At 49.8% G+C, this 26652-nt stretch overlaps 1 long non-coding RNA gene across 2 annotated transcripts in view; it reads left to right on the top strand.

Annotated features, from left to right (window-relative positions):
- LOC138383927 (uncharacterized) overlaps positions 1-22958 on the top strand; it is a 57909-nt gene extending 34951 nt beyond the window's left edge. For both annotated transcript variants that reach the window (XR_011233666.1, XR_011233667.1), the window contains exons 2-3: positions 919-994; positions 22217-22958. This is a non-coding gene — a long non-coding RNA (uncharacterized lncRNA). The remainder of the gene's footprint in view (positions 1-918; positions 995-22216) is intronic.
- The last annotated feature ends 3694 nt before the right edge of the window (positions 22959-26652 follow it).

A 26652-nucleotide genomic window follows, 5' to 3' on the forward strand; every position in this document is an offset into this window, starting at 1 on the left:
CGATAGCCACATATGTAAACCAGGCAAGACCAGAAGAAAAGCCACCCAACTGAGCTTCATAAGAAATGTTTATTATTTAAGACCAAAAAAATAAAGAAGAGGCATCATTGTAAACTAAGATTTATCTGAGATAACTGTACTCAATAATGATAGGCATTGTACTATTACTCAGCTGTTGACACTTTTCAGAGCCTCACACCTTTATATTTCCAATGACATTTTTATTCATTTTGCTTTGTTGTGGATAATACCCATATTAGAGCCCTTTCCACCCAGTATCTGTCCCTTAATCTTAACATTGAATGCCACTGAGAGTTTATGAGCTACTTGTCAGCTGTACTCCCCGCTTCACATGTCTCTCTTTTGCTATGGGGACAGCAGGTCAGAGACCCAGGTCACTTTCTCTTGTCTTATTTTTCCCAAGGCTTTAGTTTAGAAGCCTCTGTTCCTTCACCCTCCACTTTTGTTTCTTTTTCTAATCCCAACCCTGGATCTCTCATCTCTAAATCAGTGATTTTTGGCTGCAGGGAACAGAAGTGCTCTCATGCCATGTAGGTTAGCAGAAGTTGTCCTAGGAATCTCAGGACTGCAGGGAGCAAAGCTTGACCCCCTGCTGGGAATAGGTGTGGGAAGCCCCTCAAACTCAGGAGCTCCTTGGTCCTGCTCATCTTTCATCGTGTGTGTGTCTGTGTGTGTGTGTGTGTGTGTGTCTGTCTGTCTATTTAGCTCGCTCTCTCTGGAGCAGAGCAGCTGACAGTGACAAGTGTCTATCCCCGAGCCTGTCAGTTTAGGGTGGGACATGTGATCACCCTCTCAGGATGGGTGGGGGGGGGGCTGTCCCAAAAAAGGGGTCTGTTGGAGAGATAACCCCTCCTCCTTGAAGTGCCTATTATACCTTTTCTTCTAATTTCTCAACAGGAGTAACTCAAGTCACCTGTACTGGAAATCAGTTTGCTGAAATTATTGAAACACAGTTCTTGAAGTTGAAGAAAAGGTAAAAAAAATTCTCTTATAAGGGAAACTCATGTTTGGGGAGAGATTACTGACATTCGTTACCATCTGTGCCCTTCCTCTGACCTCCTCACGGTTCTTCTCTCTGGGGGCTGGTCCGGGGCTGCTGCTCTGTGACCCCTGCCTGCCATGGCACCGCCTCCATGCGTCATGATAGTTGCCTATCCGCGTGTTTTTCCCAGTGAGCTCCTCAGGGCATATCTGAATTGCGGCTGGGACACAGGAGGTGCCCCATGAATGTTTGTTGGCTGCCGTTTCCCCCTCGAGGTCAGCTCCTTTGTGGGTCTGCTTTGCACGTCCCCCTCCCTCCCTTGCAGGCCTGTGCTAGGAATCTCTCCTGAATTGACTGTGTTCTGTGAGCACAAAATCTTCTCTGGTTGTCCTTCGCTTTTTGGCTATTGGCGAAATGAAGCTAACAGCAAAGCTTTTTGTATCTGATTCTTCTTTTTGATTTGGGCTCATGTTAAAAGCAATAATCCAGAGTAGGGAAGGGAGGTGACAGGCAGCACAGTGAGCCGGTGGCCAGGGGAGCACAACTCCCAGCCTGCGTCTGCCTCTGGGGCTGGTGTTGAATGGGGGTTGCCCGGGGTGGGTTTGGTCTCACTGTGGTTGTTGCCCCTCCTGTCTGCTGCAACGCAGACCCCCTCCTCCCCACCATCCTCCAGGCTGCTTCAACCCATGGACAACTGTCTCTTAACCCACCTCACTGCCCCAGACCTTTCTGCTTGAAATGAACAAGTCAGCAGATTGCCTTTCTCAAACTGTTTACTGCACAAAAACAAAGATGTTTCTTATTAATTTTATCAGTTTTGTTGGTTGCCATCCTCCTGAAAGACTTGTCCCAGCCCTTCCTCCCTAACAGTGACCAGCAGTGTTACATTTGTAGAGTGCTTTCCTGCTTTTTTGCAGGGTGCGGCTGTACACAGCAGCAGATTTTCTTCTCCCTCCAGTCCTGGGAAGCAGGCAGGGGCAGATGGTAGCTTCTCATTTTCAAAGTCAGGAAATGAACTCAGAAGTTCAACGTCTTGCTTAAGGTCATGAGCCAGTGTGAATGGAGCTCAGTTTTGCCCTCCCTGTACCGTCTTGGTCCCTCCCTTTGGAAGCCGTGGCAAACTGCTGGCATCATGACAGCCCGGGACTCTGACTCTTGCCCACCCTCGGTGTTCCTTGCAGGGAGGAGAGTCTTGGCCTCCTGCTGAGAAATGCAGTCTGACCCTATGCCCAGGGCCAGGCAGCTTTCTTGAAAAAGCAGATACCTTCCTCCTGAGACCTTCCAGTCAGTCTTGAAAGTTTTATTGTTGTTATGGCTTATTTAAATACAGGAAATTTAATCAGTTTACATTAATGCGGCATTGTCTTACTCTGAGTAAGCTGGATGACGCCAACAGGAGTTTGATCAACTTAATCTAGCTGTATCTAACGTTCTTTCCCTCCGTCCTCTTTTAAATGATTGCAAATTGTTTCTGTCAATCCAGGCAGCAGAGCACAGTGCTTTATTGCCGTGTGGAATTATTTAAGTTAAATGTGATTTTTAAAAAATGGCTCAACTTTTAATTAGAAAGCAGATTATCAAGTGACATTTTGATTTGTGCTTTGATGGGGAAATTGGAAAATAGACCCATCATAATAAGAAACCAGGTTCTAGTCTAGAAGGAGGCATATTAAGAACAGGATGTGAGTTCAGTGAATCATTGTTTTCCTAAAATAGGCCATCCTCTCTGGTCTTTTGTTGTGAGACCTTCCTCTGCATCTGGTACTACCTTAGATTAACATTTTCCTGTGGGAGACTGACCTGGAATCCCCCACACAGGATGGGACTCCCCATGGTGTAAGTGCCAGGGCCCAAGACCAGGCACCAACACCCTTTTACAGGGAATCCTTGAAAAGGTCAGTAGCAAGAAATCAGCAAACCTAGTATGAGGCTTGTAATTGAAGAATATCAGGCTGCACATTTTACTCCAGTTGTGGCATGATGCAAACAAACATCATTTTTCTGTTAAGGTGGTTGTTGTCTTTAGCCCCAAAGCTGGATCTGCATTAGTGCGGATCCTCGTAGAAGCAACTTCCCTGTGTCCTGGCTGAGTTTGGTCCCGTGAGCTCCTGATGTGGTTGTGTCCCACCTTGAGCTGGCACGATGGCAGGACCTCTGAGCACCATGAGAGGAGGACGGGCAGGGGTCACCAATCAGGCTGGCCCTACAACTTCTTCTGTGCTCTGTCCCACTCTTTATACCCTTTTATAGCAGTTAGCAAACTTAGCAAACTTGGTATCTCAAGGGCACCTCAAGCTTAATGTGTCCAGATTTTAGCTCTTGGCCTCCTTCAACCATAGCCCCTTTCCAGACCTCCTCTCCTTTCCTCTCTCATTAAGGTATGTAGCTGTTAGCTCTTTCAAGCCAGAAATGGAGGAGTCATCTATTACTATTCACCTTGCTCTTCCTCCAAATCACCAAGTCCTCATGATACTTCTCTTAGAGTAGATCTTGAATTCATCCACTGCACTCTCCCATGTCCACCTCTTAAGTCCAAGCCAGCACCATCCTTTGCCCAGGGGACTGCCAGGACCTTTTAACTGCCTTCCCTGCTTCCCCCTCCCCAGTTCCGGCATCACTTTGGACCCAGAGTGATCTTTACAAATTCATGTTATATTAGTTCACTCGCTTGCTTGAAACCCATCAGTGACCTTGTCCTGCTCTTGGATAAAGCCCGTAGGCCCAGCGTGGCCCATACAGGGGACTGTACCATCTGGGACCCAGATCTAGCCCGAGAGTCCACAGTGTTGTTGGTGTCACTTTGTTGTAGCATGTGAGATACTTTTCCCCTTCCTTCTTGACTTTCTTGGAAGATTGCAATGACTTCCATTTTCCAAATGCAATAAAGCAACTGTCAAGTTCTCAAAGGTATACTTAGAATGGATTTGTATTCTGGGAAATGAAATAGGGAGTGATTTGTTCCTCCAAACCTCAGAATATCAACTTCTGGAACACAGAGGGTAGAGCACTATCTTATTTAGAACCTTAATAAATTAATAGCCAATAAAATTGCAATACCCCCTGCCACTCTCCAAGTAGTCCTCCCTCCCAAATATTTTGACATAAAAATGTACAACAGCATTTTAGCTCAGGAAATCATGAATGGAACTTGGTTCTAGGCTGGTACAAGAAAAGACTGATTTTCTACAGGGGAAGAAGAAACAAAGCTCCTTATTAGTATAGAGCTTTCCTTTTTAAACACATGCTCCTATCCTGAAGCCTATTGTTTTGCTTTTCTTGCCCTTGAGCTTTACTTCTGTGGTGGTGGGGTGGGGGAAGGCACACACCTGAATTTCATCTTAGTTGTGACAGTCCCTTCTCCTCAGGCCCTCCTTTCCAGGTAATTAATGGGAACACTGAAATTCCAGCTAGATTTTTGGTGCACTGTAGCCTCAAATTAAGATAATTTTTCTATGATCTTGAGTTTGAGATGTTTTAAGGTACCAGTTTGGTGGATCCCCTGATGAGTTGCAGCAAAGATTGTCATGGGAGCACAGAGACAGGCTGTCACTCACCTTGGGGAGTAGAAAGTCCTGTGACACTTGAGGAGGGTCTTGGAAGAGACCCCAAGTGCTCGGCATTTCTTTGCCAAGCCGAAGGAATGGTTGGGAGAAAAGAGGTGTGCAAAAGGGCGTTTCAGACAACTCTTAGATGAAGGGCCAGAGGTGAGCAAGAGCATGGCATGCCAGAGAACCACAAGGAGGGTCGCTGTGGCCCTGTAATGAAGGGCATGGGGGGCTGGAGGGGGGAGGTGAAGGCTAAAAGCTGGGCAGGAGCCAGATCATGCAAGGCCTTCCTTGGGGACCAAGTCGAGCCAAGGGGTTTGGATTTTATTCTAAAGGCAGCGGAACGCCATGGTAGAATTTTACACTAGGGAGTCACTGAATCAGATTTGTCTTTCAGAATAGGGATTCCGTAGGCATGGTCTGCACACCTAAGGCTTCTGAAAGGTAGTGATCTGATTCAGATGTGCCAGTCCTTTTATTCTTGTAAGTGTGAGACTGAAAATTCCACAGACTCCCGAATTTTAGGTGTGACTACAGGCTAGCTACTGATAAGTAAAAAGATGTTAAGTTACTGAACTGCGACTGGTGTTAAGTTAGTGCCCTGCTGGGGTTTCTGGACGACTCTATTGTGTAGAGGCTGGCTGCATAGCCCCCTCAGCAGTGGTCACACTCAGGCGGCTGGAGTTCCTGCCAGCCTTGGAAACAGCACTCTGACAGTGCCACATCAGTGAGGTCTTGAATTCGTGGCAATTTTTAGTTGCTGGGAATCTAGATGTATAATTATCAATTAGTGGTTTTTTTTTTGTTTTTTTTTTTTTGAGACAGAGTCTCACTTTGTTGCCCAGGCAAGAGTGAGTGCCGTGGCGTCAGCCTAGCTCACAGCAACCTCAAACTCCTGGGCTCAAGCGATCCTCCTGCCTCAGCCTCCTGAGTAGCTGGGACTACAGGCATGCGCCACTATGCCCGGCTAATTTTTCTATATATATATTTTTAGTTGTCCATATAATTTCTTTCTATTTTAGTAGAGACGGGGGTCTTGCTCTTGCTCAGGCTGGTCTCGAACTCCTGACCTTGAGTGATCCACCCGTCTCGGCCTCCCAGAGTGCTAGGATTACAGGCGTGAGCCACCGCGCCCAGCCTATCAATTACTGTTAACTTGGCTAACATGGTTACCATAACTAGATTGCCATGATTTGGTTGGTTCACTATGCACTATGGAGAGATGCATATTTATGCCAGGAATGTTTTTTGGCTTAAGAGTTCTGATAACTAGACTTTAGAACAGGTATGAGGTTTAGATGTGTCATCATCCGTACCCTTTTGCTAAAGAAGATGTATCTTTCTCCCACATTTGCTTCTACGTGATTCTTCACTGTTATTATTACCACTTTATTCTTTGCTGGGAAGAGGAAAATGTGTGGGATGGGCAAGCGTGGCATCCTTTGTCCTGCCTCCACGGGCAGGGCTTTTAGGAAGGTTTAGAAATGTTTGCATTACTTGGGGCTTGAGAAAATGCACAGTGAAGGCAGGGAAACACAGTTTAGGAGGCAGTTGGAGAAATCCTCATGAAGATGAGGGCTGGGGGACGGAGAAGGGGGGTTCTGTTTGAGAGATGTTTAGGATAAGGAAGAACAGTGTGACGTAGAGAACGACAGAGAAGGGCAGGTCTAGGAGACCCCCAGACTTGTGGCTTGGGTAACACTGATGAGAGGAGCAGGCTTGTATCATTCAGCAAGTCCGTAAAGCAGACGGAGGCTCAGAGGCAGGCACACGTGCAGACAGACAGAGCTGCGGCACGTGGCGTGATGGGAGGGGATGGGATTGGGCTCAGTACATGGAGGGGCTGGAGGCCAGGTCATGTCCACACCGTGTTTTGTTGGCAGTGGGGAACCACGAGGCTTTTTAGTTGGAGGGTTAAGATCAGACCTTGGTTTCTGTGAAACTATTCTCCCTGGAGGTTGAGGACCCGGGAAACTGGAGGCAGGAAGGCATGTGGGTGAGGTCTCAGCAATGGTGGGGAGAACACGCCGGCGCGGTGTGTGTGCGGTGTCTGTGCAGCCTTTATTTGAGGGTTGGGTTCTAGAGTCAGTACAGAAGGAGGATAATCAGCCCCCAGGAAGCGACTAACCAGAAGCAGGGCGGGCGCAGCGAGGGGGCAGCGAGGGGAAGGTGACCTGGAGAGCTCTCCCTTACTTAGCCGGCTGGGTTTGCTTTGGTCCACTGTGGCCCCACGGTTGTCTGAGTGGACCGAGGCCAGACCTGACGTGACCACGGCTGACCTGGAGAACCCTGGAGCCTGCCCGTGGGCCAGTGGCAAGATCAGTGTACTTTGTTTTCAGTGCTCGAAAGCCTTCATGTTCTGAAGCCTTTGCCCAAACCACCCTCATGGACTGCTCAGTTTGGTAAGTCAGCGTAAGGTTTAGCAAAAAAGAGGGCATCTAAATTAAAGAACAAATTTTTATCACTTTGTTAGTGACAAACACAACTTCAGCAGTTTAAGTTCATTGTCTAATGGGGTCGTTCTCCTTCCCCTACCCAAAATCAACTTTTAGGAGACTCTAGGGAATGTTGACACACCACTGTGTAAATATTTGATAGCAGCTTAGCTTCCTGCCTATGTTTTGCAGAATATTTGAATTTTGTCAGGAATAAAAGGCCCGCAGTGAAGCGCAGGTGATGGGCTGTAGGCGTTCGGGGTGGGTTTGCAGAGTCCCTCTGGACGGATGTCTCAGCTCCTCTGCTCTTCCTCCCGCGCGCCCTGGCCACCTGCTGCCCCTCGGATCCTGTCGGCCCCTCCTGCCTCCTGGCCTGGGCCCTCCCTGCTCCCTCCCTGGCACCCTCTTCCCTGGGTTCCTCTCGGGGCTTGCTCCTACCTTTCCTTCAGGCCTCTGTTCTCTAATCAGAGGGGCTGTCCCTTGTCACGCTCTCTGTTACAACACGGCCTCCACCTGTCAGCTGATGCTGCTTTGTCTTCATAGCACTTTGCTCCTTGATGTCCTACACGTTTGTTTATTGTCTGTCTCCCTCAATTAGAATGTGAGTTCCATGAGACTTGGAACTTTGTTTTCATTATTCTTTCCCTGCCGCCAGGACAGTACGTAGCACGTTGAGGTTGCCTTATATTTGGTGAATCAGTGAATGCTCAGGTGGACCAGTCAGCTAATGAATCTGTGTGTTCCCAACAGTTAATCAGTGTGCGGCATGTGGTAGGTGCGTTGGGAAAGTCTGAATGATTTGGTGAGTGAGTGAATGAATCTGTGCATGGTTAGTCTTCAGCTCTTGGGTGCTCAGCAAGTGTTTGTTGAATAAATGAATGGATGACAGAGCTTACCCGCCTCTAACACCGACCCCCCCGGGTGGGGTAGCCCCCAGTTTCTTTATTGGAGGAAGGGGTTCAGACGTGCAGTCTTTGGTGTGTGCTGTGGCTGTTCCTGTTTGGTAAATTCAGTCAGTCCCTCACTCTTTCTCTCTCGATATGTCTGCCATCAGCCAGGCTCTGTAATTAACTTACTATAATTCAGCTTAAGGATGAATTTTTCATTTTAAAGATGCTATAAACAACTGGTGCTTGTGGTACTTGATTGTTAATGAAGTTCGTGCTAGAAGAACGTGAGGGCTGCTATGCATCTAGGAAAGAAGGGGCTGTCAGCCCACGCCCGGCCTCGGACACGTGCGGACAGGCTGGCGAGTTCTGGCAAAGTTCGTTTCTCCAGTTCCATAGCGTGCCAGCGTGGGGGCCAGGCCACAGGGCAAGTGTGCTGCGTCTTCCTCGAGGGTCATGTCTTACCCAAAGACTTGGAGGAAGTAACATTTAAAAATATTAAAACAAATATGGTATTTGTTGGAGGAGAATTCAGCATGGCTTCGTAAAGAGCAGGCTGTGGAACCAGACTGCCTGGGCTGGACCCTGTTCCCCTACTTACTCGCTTTGTGGTCCTGGGCAAGTTACATAACCTCAAAACTCATTTCTTGAACGACAGTTCTATTTGTAGTTTCTCGAGAAATCTCTGTACTGTTTATGGAACACTATTCAGCCATGAAAAAGAATGAAATCATGTCTTACGCAGCAACATGGATGGAACTGGAGGCCATCAGCTCAAGTGACACATGTTCTCACTGAGAAGTGGGAGCTAAATAATGTGTACTTATGGACAAAGAGTGTGGAGTGACGGACAGTGGAGACTCCGAGGTGGGGGGTCAGAAGGGAGTGGGTGATGAGAAATTACTTAATGGGTACAGTGGACACCCTAAAAGCCCTGACTTCACCACTGTGAGATCTGTGCCTATAACAAAATTGCCCTTGTTCCATAAAGTTATACAAATAGCAAAAGACTCATTTCTTCCCTCTAAGATGGGGGCCTGGGATGCAGCAGAGCGGGCAGCGTGGGGATGTTGTCAGGGATCAGTGAGAGCCACAGAAAGGCAAATGTTACACCCGATCACTTGACATTTTAAGATAACAGAGGAGACAAAGGGAATTTTATTCTCGTGCTGGCTGTGCCCCAGACCTGGCCTCCAGGGATGGGCATTCAGTTGCCTCTGCATATTTCGGTTGGAAAAGTAAGAGGAGCACTGCCTTTTAACACATTGACTGCCATGCTAGAAAAAAAATTTTTTTCCCTGGGGCCACGCTGTTTTATTACAAAAATAGAATAAAACTTCCAAAACAAAATGATCCTTTCTAATTTAAAGAAAAAATTGTTATTTTTTTATTGTTTTCTGTGTGTGAACTGTATGCAATGCAATCCAGGTTTTCAGAATTAAATTGCCAATATTAGTTGTAACAATATCAACAAGGAAGATTTTCACAAACCAACTGCAGGGTTTTGCTTCACGAAGCCCCGGGCTCAATACTAGTGTGAGTTAAATACAACTCACACGGCAGTTAATGTGTTAAAAAAAACCCTGTGCTCACAATTTACTGGCTTGCCTGCTTTCAGGAATTCTTCCCCAACCTCGTCTTAGTCTTGAGCTGTCATAGAGTTGAGCTGTCATTAAGGAAGTGATAAATTAGTGATGCTTACTTTTAGTACCTGCTGTCTTAAAATACCTAATTGAATAGCAAATGAAGTTGAGGAAACCTACAGGTTTGGATAAAGAATTGCCATTTAAGGAATGACAGCACTTAGAAGAGGTTGTAGCTTTTCTGAGCATTTTCACACACATGACTTCCATTTCATTCTTATAACAGCCCATTTATCAAGGTAGAGAAGACTGCCAGAGTGGAAGGAGACTTCGGTGACTCTTGGGTCTGTCTTTTTAATCTGATTCCCGAATCCTTTTTACAGCATCCCGTTTGTCTTCCAGGCTTTGCCTGGTTTCTCCTGGAGATGGAGAGCTCCCTGCCCCAAAGGCCACGCAGTCTGTCTCCCTGTAACCTCTGCCCATTGGTTCAGGTTCTCTTGGAGCCACAGCTAAACCTAGCAGTTCTTCAGCATGCAGCCTACGCACATTTGATGGGCAGACCTCTGGAGCTGGTGTTTCCACACCTCGCCTGGGCCCGTGATTTACCCATTAAATGTATTCAGTGTCCATGAGAGGCAGCCCTCGCTGGTAGGTCTCCTTAGTCCACTGGTTTTCAACTGCGGGTCACAACTCATTGATTGTGAAATCTCTTTTGTGGATCGCAACCAGCATTTTTTTTTAATGAAATAAAAGAAGATATCAGAATGTATAACGATACATACTTGTAAAACTTTGATTTCAGTTTGTGTTGTGTGTGCCGCTGTTATATTTCTTTCTGTGCATCATAGCCATTTCAAAAGCCGTTGTTTTGGACCCTCTTAGACGGATTTCAAGTTACTTCTTTATTTAGTTGTCGTTTTTGTCTTTTCCGTAGTTGAATTTGCTTCAGGTCAGCTAGTTAAAAACAAAGTTGCTGCATGTGAGGTTGCTGATTGCTACTGATTTAACTCTAATTCCTTTATAAAGAAGGGCAGCGCCTGCTGTCCAGGGCTAAGTAACAAGATCCGTGCAAAAGCTCTGCTTCCTTCTTTCCTCGCTCCACCTTCAGGGAGCGGAGTTGGCTGTGAGCATCTGGGGAGCTTTGTGCAGTCTTAGGGCAGGTCCTGGAAAGGCAGTGTTTCCTCAAGGCTGGAAGAGGCTCCTTTGCTGCAGGTTCTTGGAAGGAACATACGAGGACCAGCCTGTGCACATGTGGGCTGCTTCCGTCTCCAGACAGCTCCGAGCCTAGAAATAGTCTCACTACTTGGCCTGAGAAATGTGACAATAACTTAGACTGAAAAGGGAGGGACGTGGCTTGGTGGAAAGTGCAGACTTGAGAATCCAGCAGTATTTTCTGGTCCTACACTCACTGTGTTAGGGGTGGGGGTGGCGGGGGGCAGGTGTGGAGAGAGGGGAAATTCCTTGGACAGGCCACTTAAACTCTTTGCACAACGGTCGGATTGCAGATGCAAGGTAAGCCAAGCGCTTTTCCTTTGCGATCTCATGTGATCCTCATGTTGTCTTTCTCTCACTTTGTCATACTGGCCTGACGAAAACCCAGTCCTGTTTAAATCTAGTCCCTGCTGCTTCTGCACCTGTACCTGGTTCCACCCTGACTGGCCTCTCTTCAGATAGGTAGCTCTAACTGCAGGTGGCCTGTGCTGCCAGCTGTTGCACTGCCACCCTCTCACCCGCGCGGCCCCTCCTGGGCAGCTCTTTCATGTCTTCTCTTTCTTCAGACTTCCAGCATCTCCCCTGCTCCTGCCTCCTGAGCTGATGCTTTTCTTCCTGTAGTTATTTTTTCATACATAGTTATTTTGTCATTATTCCCTATAATGGTAATGGTGATGATAGCTAATGCTTGCATTTTACATAATGTACCAGGCGCTTTCTCTCGTATCTGTTCACTAGGTATGATTATTAGCCCCATTTTTCAGGTGAGAAATCCAAGGCACAGAAGGATCAGGTAACCTGCCTGAGGTCACAGGCTGATACGGGACAGAACTGGGATTTCAGCCCAGGCACCCTGCCTCCGAGTCTTCTCTGCGCTCTCGTTTACTGCAACATCTTGGAGATCCTCCTGCCCACTGCCTGCCGTGTCCCTGCTCCCATCCCCTCTCGGACGCACTCAAATCTTGCCCCTGCCCCCTCTCCACCACAGCTGCTATCCGAGTCGCTGAGGACCTGCATGTGGCCAAACCAAACCGTCAGCTCCTTCCTTCAGTACACTTTGTTCACTTGGCTTCTAAGACTCCACGCTCTTCTTGGTTTCCTTCCTGACCCCAGTCTCTGTAGTCTCCAGTGTCCTCCTGACACCACGTCCCAAGGCCTAGACCTGGGATCGCACCTGGGCTGGGTCCTCAGGCCCCTTCTCTGTACTCACAGCCCCACGGTCCTGCCTCCAGCACAGCTGTCCCTGCGCTGTCCCTGTCCAGGCGCCTGCTCCTGGCTCTGCTAGGGATGTCGGGTAGGATGTCAGACTCCTGCTCTCCCCACACCCCCAGGCACCCCCCTCGCCTCTTCCCACCTCCTCAAGTGGCAACTCTATTCTTCCCGGTTGCTCAGGCCAAAGAGTCTTTAGTCCGTTTTCCTTTTCCACACTGTTTCCAATCTGTGGGTAAATTGTGTGCCTCTACGTTCGAGGTGCACTCAGCATCCGACCACTTTTCACCACATCTGCCTCTGCCTGGGCCAGCCACCAGGTCTCACCTGAGTAATTCATGAGCCTCTTCGCTGATGCCTTTGCCTCAGCCCTTGCCCCCTGCGGTCAGTTGTCCATACAGAGTTCTTTTAAAATGTCAGCAGCATCCTCGGTGGTCCCCTCCTGCCCTCTGCTGCTCCCACTCTGACCTCTCAGCGCTCCCTCGCTCTCTCCAGCCTCGCTGGCCGCCGTCTTGCTTCTCACGTGCGCCAGGGATGCCCACCCGGGGGCCTTTGCACGCTCCCTGCCCTGCCCTGCCCAGAATCGGCACAGTCCCTTCCTTGCTTTCTCCGAGTCTGCTCCAGTGTCACTTTGTGTTGAAGCCTTCCCCATCAGTCACTCTAAATTTGCAGCCTCCGTGCCTCCGGCCTTTATTCTCTCCATGATACATAGCATCTTCTGACACGTGCTCTGCTCATCTATTCGTTGCCTGTCTCCCCTCCTTCCTTGTGAATGAAGACAACTTTGTTACCTAAGAGCAACATTTTCGCCTGTGTTGTTCATAGCTGCATCCTCAACACTGTTCCCTGGCACATAGGTATTTTTATCCCTGTTTGACAATAGCATAATTGGAGGTCTAAGAGGTTAAGTTACTTGCCAGAATGGGACTGAAACCCTAATATGTGCTTAATTGCTCTGTGTGCTGCTTTTTCTTGTAAAGAAAGGACAATACATGACACGCAGAGTCACTGGGAGAACGAAACGAGCAGTGCGCAGGAAAGCACTTTGTAAACTCCAGTGTGCCAAAGAAGTGTTACTTATCTAATTTGTTGAGAGTCCTGGCTTTTCATGCCTGTGTTATTCAGCAGCCCACCCAAATGTTCTTTTGTGTTCCTGGATTTTTATTTAGGAGCAGCTGATACTGCTGCTGCCAAATTACATATTTTCTTCTTCCTTCTGCCTTTGGCGGGGGGTGTGTGTGTGTGCGTGTCTCTGTGTGTCTGCTTCTATTGGTCTATAGCTCAGATTCCCACTAGCCCCCCTCCTCTGCCCCCCCACTGGCCTTCAGGTCTGGAGCTTCCCTGACCCCCGTCAGCAGCAGGGGCAGTAGAGCCGGCACCTGTGTGGCTGTCACTGTTTGTTCATGTATACGTTCTCAGGAAGATGCTTATGTCATCAGCAGGTGCTCAGCGGGTGCCAGGAGCCCCGTCTTGCACGACTCGCCTGGCAGCCTGCCCACCCCTGCCCCCACCCCCACTCTGCGGCAGGCTGGAGTGAAGTGATCACAGGCCCATTATGGCTAAATACCAGGGACATAAAATGAAGCGAGCGCACTTGATCAACCACAGAGCTGCTGTTCTCAAGTGTGGAATTTATGTCTCCCTGAACCCGGGGCAGCTTCCCCGGGCTCGTAGCGTAAAGCAGTTTGGCCTTTCTAATGCTTCATGTTATAACGACACAGCTGTAAGAGCAGAGGGAAGAGTGCTCCCCGCACACGCTCTTCTCATATGTTGTTTATTCATTTGCATTCTTGAGGAGAAAAATGCAGTCCTTTCCTTAGGTAGCACCTTCGGCTGTCTGTTCTGAAGACAGGAGAGCTTTGGCGCTTTAGCAAAGGAGAAGAGGTTGGGAACAGGGCAGCAGTGAGCCGCCTGAGCCTGGTTCTGAGCTTGCGCGGAGTGTGCGGTGGGAGGTAGTGGCACAGTCACAGCGACTTAGCGTGGACTCAGGTCGGGGCAAGCTGTACTCGGTGGGCACCCCTCTAGCAGTCTGTGACATCCTTGGCTTCCCTAGTGCTTTTGGCCCTGGGCAGTACAGGGAAGGGTAGAGAGAGTTGCATTTCTCCTGGGGGCCTTCGGAGCAGCCTGGCCCTCTGCTGGGAATTTAAGCAGGATGTGGCGCATCTTTCAACCCCACTGCCCAGCCCGGGGCGCTCATGCAGCGGTAGCTTCCAGGAGTCTGGCTAGCTTGACTGTGAGAGCAGACTTTGTCTGCTGCCAGCGAGACAAGCCCAGAGGGCCTGTGTTCCCTCCCACACCCCTCCCTGTGTCCTCAGCCTCCGGAGCTGAGGGGCAGGAACCAGACACAGACTGTTGATCTGTGTCCCATCGGTCCTGTGCTCTGTAGGGGACGGCCCAGGCCCTGGAAGCCGCTGTGTGCAATGGGGGAGCACTTCTGAGCCAGACAGAGCGGGGCTGGAATTCCAGTGGCAGTGTCGCCTTGCTGACCGCCCCAGGCCTGCTCTGAGCCTCAGGTCCCTTGTCTGCAAGGTGGGATGAAGGCTGCCAGGAGGCCTGCGTGGGGGGCGGGGGTGGGGGTGGGGGTGGGGCTTTAGTGCAGAAGCCTGACAGGAAGTGAGCATCCAGGAAGCGGCAGCTGCTGTTGCTGCTTGTTGGGTGGTTGGGACGCACTGTGGGGTCAGAGAGGGTGGGTGGACTTTGGAATCAGCTCTGGGCTCAAATCCTCATTCATTTGTTCATTCATCAGATATTTAATGAGTGTTTTTATTAAGGGTTTTCAATGGAGCTGAGACTGTGCTGGTTCTCTGTAACCTTTGACCTTAGGCAAATTATCGTACATGTCTGAATCTCAGTTTCATTGTGTAAAGTGGGGGTAGAAATACCAATCTTGTATGACTGTGGTGAGACTGAAATAAGTATTTATAAATGGTAGCTAGCTAGTTATTTATTACAGAATTTTCTGTTCTAACTCTAGGGTTAGTTGCTTAAGATGAACTGCTTGTCTTAAAATATTCCAGCTTTGATATTCAGTCCAGCAGATGTTTCTTGAGCACCTGTTATGTGAAAGGCGTCATGGGGGGTAGCATTACCAGCAAGACAGATTTGCAGTCCCAGAGAAGCGGGGTGTCCGAGGCCAGCTAGAGAGGCAGTGGCCGCCAGGCCGTGCTGCAGTAAAGGCTCAACCCGCGTCCTCAGACAGCGCTGAGGGCACCGCTGTTGCTTCTGCGGAGAGAAGCTGGTGGAGACCGTGCTCGAGGGTTGAACACGGCTCGGAGAGACCGCGGCAGGTGGATGGCGTGAGGGGAGAGGGCATGCCGGCAGAGGTCCTCGTCAGCAAAGGCACAGAGGTGTGAGCCTGCAGGGAGGTGTGGCAGTTGGTAGCAGAGGGTCACGTGGAGTGGGAAGAAGCCGGGGAGCACAAACGGGGCTGGGTTGTGAAGCCCGGGGGTTCTCAGCATTGTGGGTTGAGCCTGTGATGTGCTTACAGCAGGGTGGGATGTGCTCCGTATTGCATGGGGCCAGCACAGCGCTGTCCAGTAAAAATGTATTGCAAACCACTGATGGAGTTTAAGACTTTTCTAATAGCCACATGAAATCAGTAAACAGGTGATATTAATCTTAATATATTTTATCTAACCCAACATATTCAAAATATTACCATTTTAACATGTAATTAGTATAAAAAACCTTTAATGAGATATTTTACATTCTTTCTTTTGGTGTTAGGTCTTCAGAATCTCCTGTGTGTCTTGTACCACAGCATAGCCCACGTGGATCCCAGCCACATTCCAAGTGCTCAGCAGCCGCACGTGGCTCACAGCTGCCACGCTGAGCAGCACGGGGTCAGCGGGTGTCGCAGGAGGGAGCCAGGGATGATCTTCATAATCCTGAGCCTCCCTCGGTAGCCTGAGCCAGGCTTCTCCCTTCAAACTTTTGAACAAACCTGCCCAATAGCCAGTTGGTAACTCGGGAAAGAGAAAAAACCGGGGGATTGATTCCATCACCCATGGGTTATGTGGTGTCCCCTCCAAAAAGGGGTAGAATTCCCTGGTGTTTCCCAGCTTCATGTGCACCTCCATTGACAAGCTCCCTGGATAGCAGGTTGCTGTGTGCCATTTATTGAGCATCTGGGATGGCCTGTTCCTGCACTAGGTACTTCAGATGATCCATTCTTTCTTGTTTTTCAGTAAATCTGCAAAGCAGGTTTTCTTACCCATTTTACAGAGGAGGAGAGTCAGGACATGATTTGGGACCTTGCCTGAGGTCGTATAATCAGACATGGCAGAGCTGAGGTTCAAACCTAGGTTTTTTTGTTTTTTTTTTTTGGGTTTTTCTTTGAGACACAGTCTCGCTCTGTTGCCAGGGCTAGAGTGCCGTGGCGTCAGCCTAGCTCACAGCAACCTCAAGCTCCTGGGCTCAAGCAATCCTCCTGCCTCAGCCTCCCGAGTAGCTGGGACTACAGGCGCGCATGCCACTACACCCGGCTAATTTTTTCTATATATTTTTAGTTGTCTAGCTAATTTCTTTCTATTTTTCAGTAGAGATGGGGTCTTACCCTTGCTCGGGCTGGTCTCGAACTCCTGAGCCCAAACGATCCTCCCGCCTTGGCCTCCCAGAGTGCTAAGATTACAGGCATGAGCTATCACACCGGCCCCTCAAACCTGGTTTCAAACCTGTGTTCCTACTGCTCCTCCTGGCTGTTTCCCTAATAGGATCCAACACCCTACATACACATTATAATCTCTAAATTGGAGATTATACAATTACATATAAAGAACTTAATCAGCATGTGTGTATACATGGATATCTGTATACACATATGCTAGGAAAAGACTGAAAAGTTATAATCAGAGAAAATTCATAAACTTAAAAAATTCTGTGTTACAAAATGTGTCCTCCCTTCCTTTTTCTCTGCTTTCCACTCTCCTGCCCAGGCACGCTGGGGACCAGGTGGAATGTTCCGGTGCTGACCTGTTGCCATGGGCTCATGTTGGTGGGGGTAGGGGCTGTTGGAACCAGTGGAACTGAGGCATTTGTGAAGTTTCCATCTCCCTGATGAGGGGAGCCAGAGGCAGTGGCAGTCGTAAAGCTGGAACTTAGCCGGTGGCGTCAGCTTCCGTCCTGCCTGAGCTGCTTGCTAGGAAGAAGCTAAACGAGCCATGTGAGCTTCATTTTTTATTTCTCCTCTGCCAGGGGCTGGGGAGCAACGAAGGGCCCACAGAGAGGGTAAAGGGCTGGAAGATGTGTGGGCTGGTTGGGAAGATGGGACTGTTTGGGTTTCTGGAGTCAGGCAGATGTGCGTTTGACTTTTGACCCTGCCACCCCCTACTTCTGTGACAGCTGCAAGGCCTTGGGATTCCTTACCGTAAAACCAGAACAGTCGTTTTAGCCAGGGCTCTTCTCAGTGTAAAGTGCAGAGATCCACTGGAGCCAGCTCACGTCAAGAGAGGCGTTCGTATGACAGACGGATCAGGACAGGACGTGTAGGGCTGGGCCTTGCAGGGCCTGGACAGGAAAGATCAGTCTCCTCTCTCGGCCTCTCGTCTCCCACCTGACTTCCCAGTGCCTGCATCTGCGTGACTGTCCAACTTCAGGGTCCCTTCATGTTTGTTAGATTCTTGAAATAGAGGCCAGTTGTCCCAGCTGCTTTCTGAGGCAAGCCACCATTCAGAGGTCCCGGCAGAGGCTGTGCGAGCTGCCCTGGCTGGGAGGCCACCTGGTGCAGGTGAGGTCAGAGTGCGTGGTGACGCCATCCTCACCGCTCAGGGGGAGGCAAGCATGGGCAGGGAGGACGGCAGGACAGGTGTTTCTCTGCCACATTGCTTTCCTACCCTCCAAGATGATTACTTGGTGGCTTCTCTTTCCTCAGGGCTGCCTCCCGACTCCCCAGGCTTCACGCCGAAGCCCTCTCCGGTTTTGTCGAGAAACTTGTTCCCACCACCACCGTGGTGAGCCACCCCACCGGCCCCGCCTTCCCTCCCGTTGAATTGGAAGGTGTGCCTTTGCCTCTCAAAGGCAGGTCTGTCCATCTGAGTTCTCACCTCGTTCCTACAGATACCCCGTCTTTTTTCAGCGTCAGGTTTTCTCCCATTCTATTAGACCCCGCAAACATCCTCTGGTTTCTCTCATTATTTAAAGAAAGAAAAATCCTTTTGGCCACACATGCTCTTCCACGGAGCTTCAGATTGGCTGTCTGTCCCAGTGCTCTGTGGAGTGCTGGCCTGCAAACCGTTTACCACAAGTTGCCGAAAGATGAAGGAGCTTGCACCAGGCAGTAAATCAGCCGTGCCCTGAGCGTGTTCCACGGCAGAACTCCCCGGTGAAGGAAGCAGTGTGCTCACGTACATGCTGGCACAATCCCCTCTGCCTCCCCGGACTAGTAACAAGCAGTTTGCAGCCACGCTCTGGCGGTCCTGTCTGAGCCTCGCCTCTCACTCCCCCGGAGTTACTCAAGGCGGTTGGTCTCCACTCACCAAATTCGGTAGCTGCTACTTCATTTTCATCTTAATTATCTTCTCAGCAGTGACCTTGACTGTCTTGGTTCTCTTTGTCTGTCTTCTTCACTTGTCCCTTTGCTCGCACCTCCCCTGCCTGGCCTGTAGCTGTCAGGGTGCCTCGGGCTCAGTCCTGGGCCCTTTCTCTCTCCACCTTGCCCATAGAGCCCTCACCTAGTCCAGCCGATGATGACTTCCAAATATAGATCTGCAGCCCAGACCGAGCTCCTGGCTCATTTATCCAGCTGCCTCCTTGATATTTCCATGGCAATTTCTAATAGGCATCCTCACACGGGGATAGGTGTGAACAGAGCAGCACTGCATGTTCTTTCCCGAATCTGCTCTCCCCATGCCCCTTCCCTCTCCCGTCATGAGCCCGGATCACCACCCATGCAGTGGCTCAGGCTCCAGACCTTGGGCTCATCTTTACCTCCCCTCCCCTCACTTGCCATGCCCAGTGTCCCTAGGGCCTGCTGGTTGTACCCTCAGAACATAACTCCATCCTGCCTCCCCACTGATCGGCCCCCTTCCCTGGGCTGCTCCAGGGACTCCCTTTCCTTCCGGCTGACCAGCCAGAGGGAGCTTTGTGATACCTGTGCTTCCCTGTGCCAAGCCCTGTAGTGCCTTGTGCCGCTCTTAGAATAAAGCTTTTCACAGAGGCCCTGCTATGCCCTGGAGGACTTGGCCTCTGCTGCCCTGGGTCACCTCCTGTCCTCTCCTGTTCCTCTCACTCCTCAGGAAGCCTGGCTCTACCTGGTTCAGTCTGCTCTGCCTTCTGCCTGCTTTTCCCAGCCTTTGTCCTCACCAGAGGGTCCCCCTTCCTCAGCTGTCATCTCAGAAATGCTTTCTCTCGCTGCCCAGCCCCACAGGTGCACGTGAGCAGGGAGGCTGCCCCCCACAGCCTGGTCATTACCCAGGATTCAGACCAGCACGTTTGTCCTTTGAATCCTGAGCAGACCTGCACTGTCTGGCAACCTGAGATTTTTCCCCAAAGCCTCCAGGAACTTCTGAGTGCATCTCACAAATGTCAGGAGCTGGTCGTGGTGGAGGCTGGTGCCTTTGTTTGTCCACTGCACATGTGTGGGAGGATGCAGAGGCCGCTTAAGGAGCCGGATGAAGTCAGGCGGCACAGCCAGAGCGGCTGGGGCGAGAGCCCTGGGAGAGACAGCAGCAGGGTCTGGCAGGTCATTAGCTCCATAGGGAAATGGCCACGAATCTGAGTGCTGCTAATGGCTGGTTTCTTCTTAAACAATTTTATGAGGCCGTGTGAGGGAGAGAATGGGCTATGGTTTTGCCGCTTTGGACGAGAGGTGCTGCGCGTTGCTCTATTAGAAGCCATTTGGTACTGTTTACAGACCGGTGACCACTGGCAAGACATTTTTCTGCTTTGCTCTTTGTTTTCCTCCTGTCTGCAATGGGGGTAATAAAGCCTGCCCATCCATCGGGGCTGTTGGGGTGAGTCCAGCGGTGCCAGCTTGTGCGAACTCAGTGCCGGCTCGGTGCCAGCCTCCAGTTACACAGCCCTGTGAGCGTGGGCACCACCACGTAACCCACACGTTTTCTTTGCAGATCCTCACAGTCATCCTTTAAGACAGAAGTTGTTCTCATTGTTCAGATGATGACATGGAGGCCTAGCGAAGTCAGTGACTTTCCTAAAGCCATTTGGCCAGTAAGTGGTATGTCCTGGGTTTGAACCCAGGTCTTTCTGAAAGGCCTTGGAAGATTTGAAAAGGAGAATTGGTAAAGCCGGGGGTTCCTACAACTCTCAGGCCTTAATAAAGTAATAGTAGGTATTTTTTTACCCCTTCATCCTAATTGCCTGATGGAAATTGTACATTGGTCCAAATGGAGCTGCTCTGAGTATTTGCTTTTGACTGGCAGTATGTCTTGCCAGCACAGTAATGTTAGTCATCTCATACCTTAAGAAACTCTGCCAGACTGTGAATGTTAGAAAAAAGGTTTTGGGGTCTATATGGGACAAGAGGGAGTGGTAAGAGATTAGGATCCCTTATAAAAAAAACACAACAGTATCAACAAGACCTTTCCCAACAGGGAATCCATATTCTGCCACCTAACACAGTCACTGAGGTGTAAAATGTCATTGTCCCCATCACGTGATGACAGGCCACCCAGTGCCCCAGGACAAAACTGGGCCTACAACATGTGGCATATCGGCCGGGCGCGGTGGCTCACGCCTGTAATCCTAGCACTCTGGGAGGCCGAGGCGGGTGGATCGCTCGAGGTCAGGAGTTCGAGACCAGCCTGAGCAAGAGTGAGACCCCGTCTCTACTAAAAATAGAAAGAAATTATATGGACAACTAAAATATATATATACAAAAAATTAGCCGGGCATGGTGGTGCATGCCTGTAGTCCCAGCTACTCAGGAGGCTGAGACAGGAGGATCGCTTGAGCCCAGGAGTTTGAGGTTGCTGTGAGCTAGGCTGAAGCCACGGCACTCTAGCCCGGGCAACAGAGGGAGACTCTTGTCTCAAAAAACAAACAAACAAAAAAAAAAACAAAAACATGTGGCATAAAAGTCCCTTTGATAGAGGAACGTTGGTATACCAAGAGTCCCTAACTGCGCTAGTCTCGGGCGTATTATAATGGATATTTGTCTCTGTTCTATCTCTGCCCGATGCCCAACCCCCACCCCACTGCGTTTAGAAAGTGCTCCCCCTACTGCGGAAGTCGGGGGGCTGTGGGCGCACGGGCCCAGGCTTGGGCAGTCACACGCACGTGGAGCTAGTGATGCAGAAAGCCGGGGCCGTGGAGGGTTCGTCCTGGAGACGGTGGCAGCAGCCACACGTAGTTTCCGGGGGGCGGTCATGGTGGCTCAGCACCTCCTGCGTTAGAGCCAGAGGCGGTGACGCAGGCTGTGGCTTCTTACACTGGGAGCTTGGGCTGGGCTCTGGGAATGGCAGCGCAGCATCCCTTCTCCTGCCCATTTTCTGGGCCTGGTCCCGTGGCTTTTCTATTGTGAGATGTCAGAGGACTTTAAGTAAACTCAATTTAAAATCAGCCAAAGCCCATTTCTGTTGCTTAAAACTGAGAAGCAGACTTTTATATAGAGATGTAGCTCTGTAGTTATCCAAGGGTTTTTCTTCATTCCCCGGCCCCTGACCGTTCTCCTTTGCCTCTTGAGCGTGTCCACGGGCCCCAGAGTTGACCACGAGAGAATCTCAGGCTGGGTGGGCAGGACTGTGGGCTCCGCTGGCTCCGGTCATTGTCAGTCTGACCTAAGTGTCCACTCTGCCATCATGCACCCAAGACTGTGACCCTGTGAGGACGAAGCCCAGTCCTTCATCTCTGTCCTCAGCTCCTCAAGCAGGAGCACAAAGCAGGTGCTTGGGAAGGTTTGGGTGAAGGGGCAGGGAACCAACAGAGAGAAGTTGGCTCCCCTGGGCTTGGGCAAGAAGGGAGCCTTGTGCCCGGTGTGTGCAGGCTGCCTGTGGTTCCAGCCTGGAGATTGGCTGGGGAGATGATGAACTTAGAGCAGGGAAGCAGGGCGGTAGCAGCTTGGAAGGGAGAAAGGACCTCCCTCCTCTCGGTGGTGTAGTTGGTGCTTCCCAGTCCTTTCACCTCGTGGCACACGCAGAACAGGGTATTTGTACGGCCCCCTCTCCCAGCACCTGCCTCTTGCTGCAGCGGACCCTGTACACGTGCCAGTGTTCCCAGTGCCTGCCACTCAGAGGGGCTGATCCTGAGTGACCTTAAAGCCTGATGTGACCTCTGTTCTTAGCCCCTTGTCATTTAAGTTGCAGATATTTTTTCTAGTTCTTTATTTGCCTTTATCATTTCCTTTTTCTTTCTCTCCATTCGTTCTTGATCATAGTTGTTCTCCCTACAGGAGGTTCCACGCCTGACAAGAGGAGTGTGGCCCTTTCTCGAAGCCCTCTGGACACGCCCTCCTAGCATCCTCTGAGAAAGATGCGGCAGCTCAAAGGGAAGCCCAAGAAGGAGACGTCCAAGGACAAGAAGGAGCGGAAGCAAGCCATGCAGGAGGCCCGGCAGCAGATCACCACGGTGGTGCTGCCCACGCTGGCCGTGGTCGTGCTCCTGATCGTGGTGTTCGTGTATGTGGCCACGCGCCCCACCGTCACCGAGTGAGCGCCACGGCTGGCGTGGACTCCATCGGCAGGGAGAGGAGGTGCGGGAGGGGGAGCAAAACAAAAAATGGCTTTCACGTGCAGAGATGTTCATGATGCTGAGCTCTGAGCGGGGGCACCCTGTCTTCTCTGGTCTTTGACTTGATTAAAATTTCTCCACTTTTCTTGGGAGGGAATAGGGAACGTTTTATCAGTGAATGTGCCATACACCTTATGGTCCACTTCATGTGCCTTTCAGACTTCAAAGCAGTGCGTGTTTCTTTTTCTCTCCTAAAATCGATAAGCAGCTCCACCTGGTGAGAGGCGCAGTCTCTGGGTCATGCAGCAGCTGGAATCAGTGCTCACCTCATCCCCATTGTCGGAATATGACTCTTTCCTACACGTGTTCACATTCTCCAAAGGGACTGTATTTCTTCTCTGTGCTTAATGTGATTTGAAATATGTTGATTCAAAGTGAAATATTTATTTTTTGAATAAAGGAGATAATAGCCTTAAACTGGATGTTTATCTTGTTTTGCCAGGAGGTGCTGCCTGTGGGGCTCCTGTCCTGGGCCTCCCCACCCCCCTCCCCATTCCTGTGGCTCTCCCCCTCCCCACCCCTTCCCCCCTCTGTTCAGCACTTCCAATAAAAATATGCTTTTTCACTGGATCATTTTAAGATTGAGGAAGTCTCAAGAGAGGGACAGAAGGGGTGCGTTCATTGGCTTGTTTTAGCAAAACTAAGAGTTCTGATTGGAACATGATCACAAAGTGCTTTTTATACTAGTCTTTTGTACTTTAATACATAGGAATATGCAAACAACCACCAGAGTGGTCCTGGAGATAGAGGGCAGGCTTGGTTTGTTCTTAGCAGAAAGGATGCAAATCGTTGGCATGCCAGCCGAGTCTTCCATACAAATTGGCTGGAAAGGCTCCTCATTTCATTCTGACACACTGTATATGCAATCCTGGTCCCTGATGGAGCAGCCTCCCTTTGGAAGTCAGATTCACGGTAACTGCTAAGGGTGTCTGTTCTGCTGTCGTCACTGATTACAGAGATTTGTGGGGAGAGCAGCGCTCTTCTAATCTCGGTGGCTGCATGACTCGCTCGCTCATGATGGCACAGGTTGTTAGTGGAGATTTGGGGCCTCTTGGAGTGAGTCTCTCAGGAAGACGAAGCAGCTGTTGAGAGGAAAGACTCGGTGGTCCTGTGCTCACTCACGTGCGGGTGGCCCTGGAAAGAGATTTGCTGGAATACTTATCAAATGCAGGGGCTGCCAGCCTGAAGTTTCTCTTAGGTTTCTGTCTTCCTGCCCCTTATTTGGTTCTGTTAGGAGCTTCAGTGCTTGTTGGTCTGGGAAAGACGCTCCCCTGAGCACTCATTCATTTGGGGGCTGGAGGGAGGAGGACGGTTTCTGTGGCCATCCCTGCTCTTCACAAGTCCCCTGGCAAGTCCCCTCCTCCCAGGGCAGAGGCTGAAAGCATTGTGCAAGGACAGTCTGCCCACTCTAGTAGAAAGAGCCCAGTCTGCATGTTTTGTAATTGCCTGATCTACATTTAGTTCCCAGCTACCACCACTCACAGTTGTGGGCTAGCCCACCCGACCTCAGTTTCCCTGTCCATAAATAACTGAGGAAGTCACTTTTAGGGGAGGTGAGCCCTCTAGAAAAAAAACAAGCTTTGAGAGCAAACCTGGGTTTTTATGCAGATTTTGCCTCTGGAACCCCTTGGAGTCTCCTTCCTCCTGTGAAAAACAGGTTATCTTGTCTCCGGATTGTTGGGAGGATTAAGTTGCAATAGTATATTTGAACTGCCAAGTCTAGTGCCTGGGACACATTCATGGTTATTGTATAAGTAATAATAGTAGCTCAGTATTCACACATACTAACTCATTTACTTCTCATGCAGCCCTATGGGGTAGGCGCTGTTAATGTTACAGTAAGTGTTATAGCTAGTGGTCCCGAGGACAAATCGAGTGGTACAGGGAGAGTCGGAGAATCAAGGTTTATTCCCTGACAGGCTCAGAGGGGGTCTCACCACCAAATTCTGAGCCCCGTCTACCCAACTTTTCCCATTTTTATTAAGTTGGGGTGATCCAAGGGGAGGGGTGTCAGGTGTCTAATGCCTGCCAGGTAATAGGTTAGGTTAGTTTCTGCACCAGGTAATTAGGTTTAGTGTTATGCTAATGTGCCAGGTGTTAGGTTAGTATTATGCTAATGTGGGTCTTCCGTGAGGGGTGGGGGTCTCAGGTGGCTGCTGTGCTAAGTAATAGATGGGAGTTTTCCTTATCATTAGTACTCAGTTTTACAAATGGAGCAGAGGCAAGCCAGGAGACTTGTCCATGTCACACAACTAGGAGGCAGAGGAGCCCAGGTTTATTTTTAAGCTTTTGTTATGGGAAATGCTAAACATAGAATAGAATATACAGCATGCCTCCGGTACCCAGTGACCAGCCTACCCAGCCGGAGCAAGCCCAGCACACGGTCTCTCCTGCTGCTCCGTCGGCACCACCTCACACCCACACCCCCTCGTGTGCACACATGCATTGGACTGTTCCGAAGTGAAACAGGAGATGGGATGTAAACCCAGCCAGTCTGGACCAGGCACTGTGGCTCAGGCCTGTAATCCCAGCTCTTTGGGAGGCTGAGGCGGGAGAATCACTTGAGCCCAGGAGTTCAAGGCTGCAGTGAGCTATAACAACCCCACTGCACTCCAGCCTGGGCGACAGAGCAGGGTCCCATCTCTTTAAATAAATAAATAAATCCAGGCAGTCTGGCTCCAGAGTCTGTGCCCTTCATGAAAATCTGTTGCCTTTCCATAAATAAGGTCCTCTCCACTCTTCCTGGTCTAAATATACATGGACTGCCAGGTGTGTTTGAACAGTCCTCACCTGGTAGCAGTCTTGGTGAACAGCCTTAGATGCCATCTTTAGGCAAACAGCTGTGAATTCAGCCCGCCCTGCTGGCATCTAACGCTCCACTCAGCCTTCGGTCTGTTGCTCAGAGGAAGAAGAGCCTCACCCCAGTAGCCATCAAATAGAAACATCTCTTCTGTGAGCTCCTTACTTAAAACATTATGGTGTTAGAGATCTTGTGTGTAGTGTGAAAACAGCATGAGCTTCAGAAAACACGACACATAAGAATCTTAACTCTGCCACTCTCTAGCCGAATGGCTTCAGTCAGGCCCCATAACCTGAGCTGCCCCACGTCCATCAAAGGGGTATTTGGAGGATAGATAGAAGTATGGAGAGGGCATTATTACATCATGCCTAGTACACAATAGAGGCTGCATAAATGGCCATTGCATCCTGTCAGTGCGTTCAGAACCTCACAGAAGGTAATTGGGGGCCGGCTCCCCAAGGCTTTCCTTGCCGCCATGTAATAGAGCCTTCAGGTTGTGCAGGGCTCTTACTTTCACTGCTGTTTTCCTCTTTCTTGTCCGTCAGGAGGCCTAGTGGATTCGAACTGGATTTTCAGAAAAAAACTACAGGACAGGTTGGGTGAAGGCAGCTGAAAATGGACTATTGAAAGTTAACACAACTTTGATGTGAGCCCCCTCCTGGCAGGGATGAGATGCCAATTTACTGTGGACTTGCTGGGTGGAATTTTAACAGTTCTCGGGGTAAATAGTACTGTCATGTAGGTGTACGTAGTAATGATTCGAAACACCAGCTTCCAAATTATTTCCAGTCATTCAGGGGCTTCAAGGCGAAACTGAATGATTTATTAGGAGTTTCACAGGAAGTCATGCTGGGGTTGCTGCAGTGGAATCTGGGACTCTGGCCTTGCAGAGTCCTCATTACCGAGCCTAATGTTTTTTGAAGAGCATATTCTGAAAGAGGAATCGGGAGGGAAACAGGAATAGAAACCATTGTCATTGGTTTAAAAGATGTCATTTGATGTATTTTAAAAACCATGACACCAAAATGTGTTTGTGTTTTTGTCCATTGCCTGGCCAACTGAAATCCCGGTGATGCATTGGTTTAAAAGATGTCATTTGATGTATTTTAAAAACCATGACACCAAAATGTGTTTGTGTTTTTGTCCATTGCCTGGCCAACTGAAATCCCAGTCGTTAAGGGTGTGAGACTGCGAGTGAAGAATCCAGACCCAGTCTGCCACTCAGAGCGTGGCACTGGCCAGCCCCCTCTTGTAGGTGTGTCAGACCCTAGATTCTCATAAGAGCTCTTGTATCCCAG

Source organism: Eulemur rufifrons, chromosome 6 (genome assembly GCF_041146395.1).
Source record: "Eulemur rufifrons isolate Redbay chromosome 6, OSU_ERuf_1, whole genome shotgun sequence".
NCBI lineage: Eukaryota > Metazoa > Chordata > Mammalia > Primates > Lemuridae > Eulemur > Eulemur rufifrons.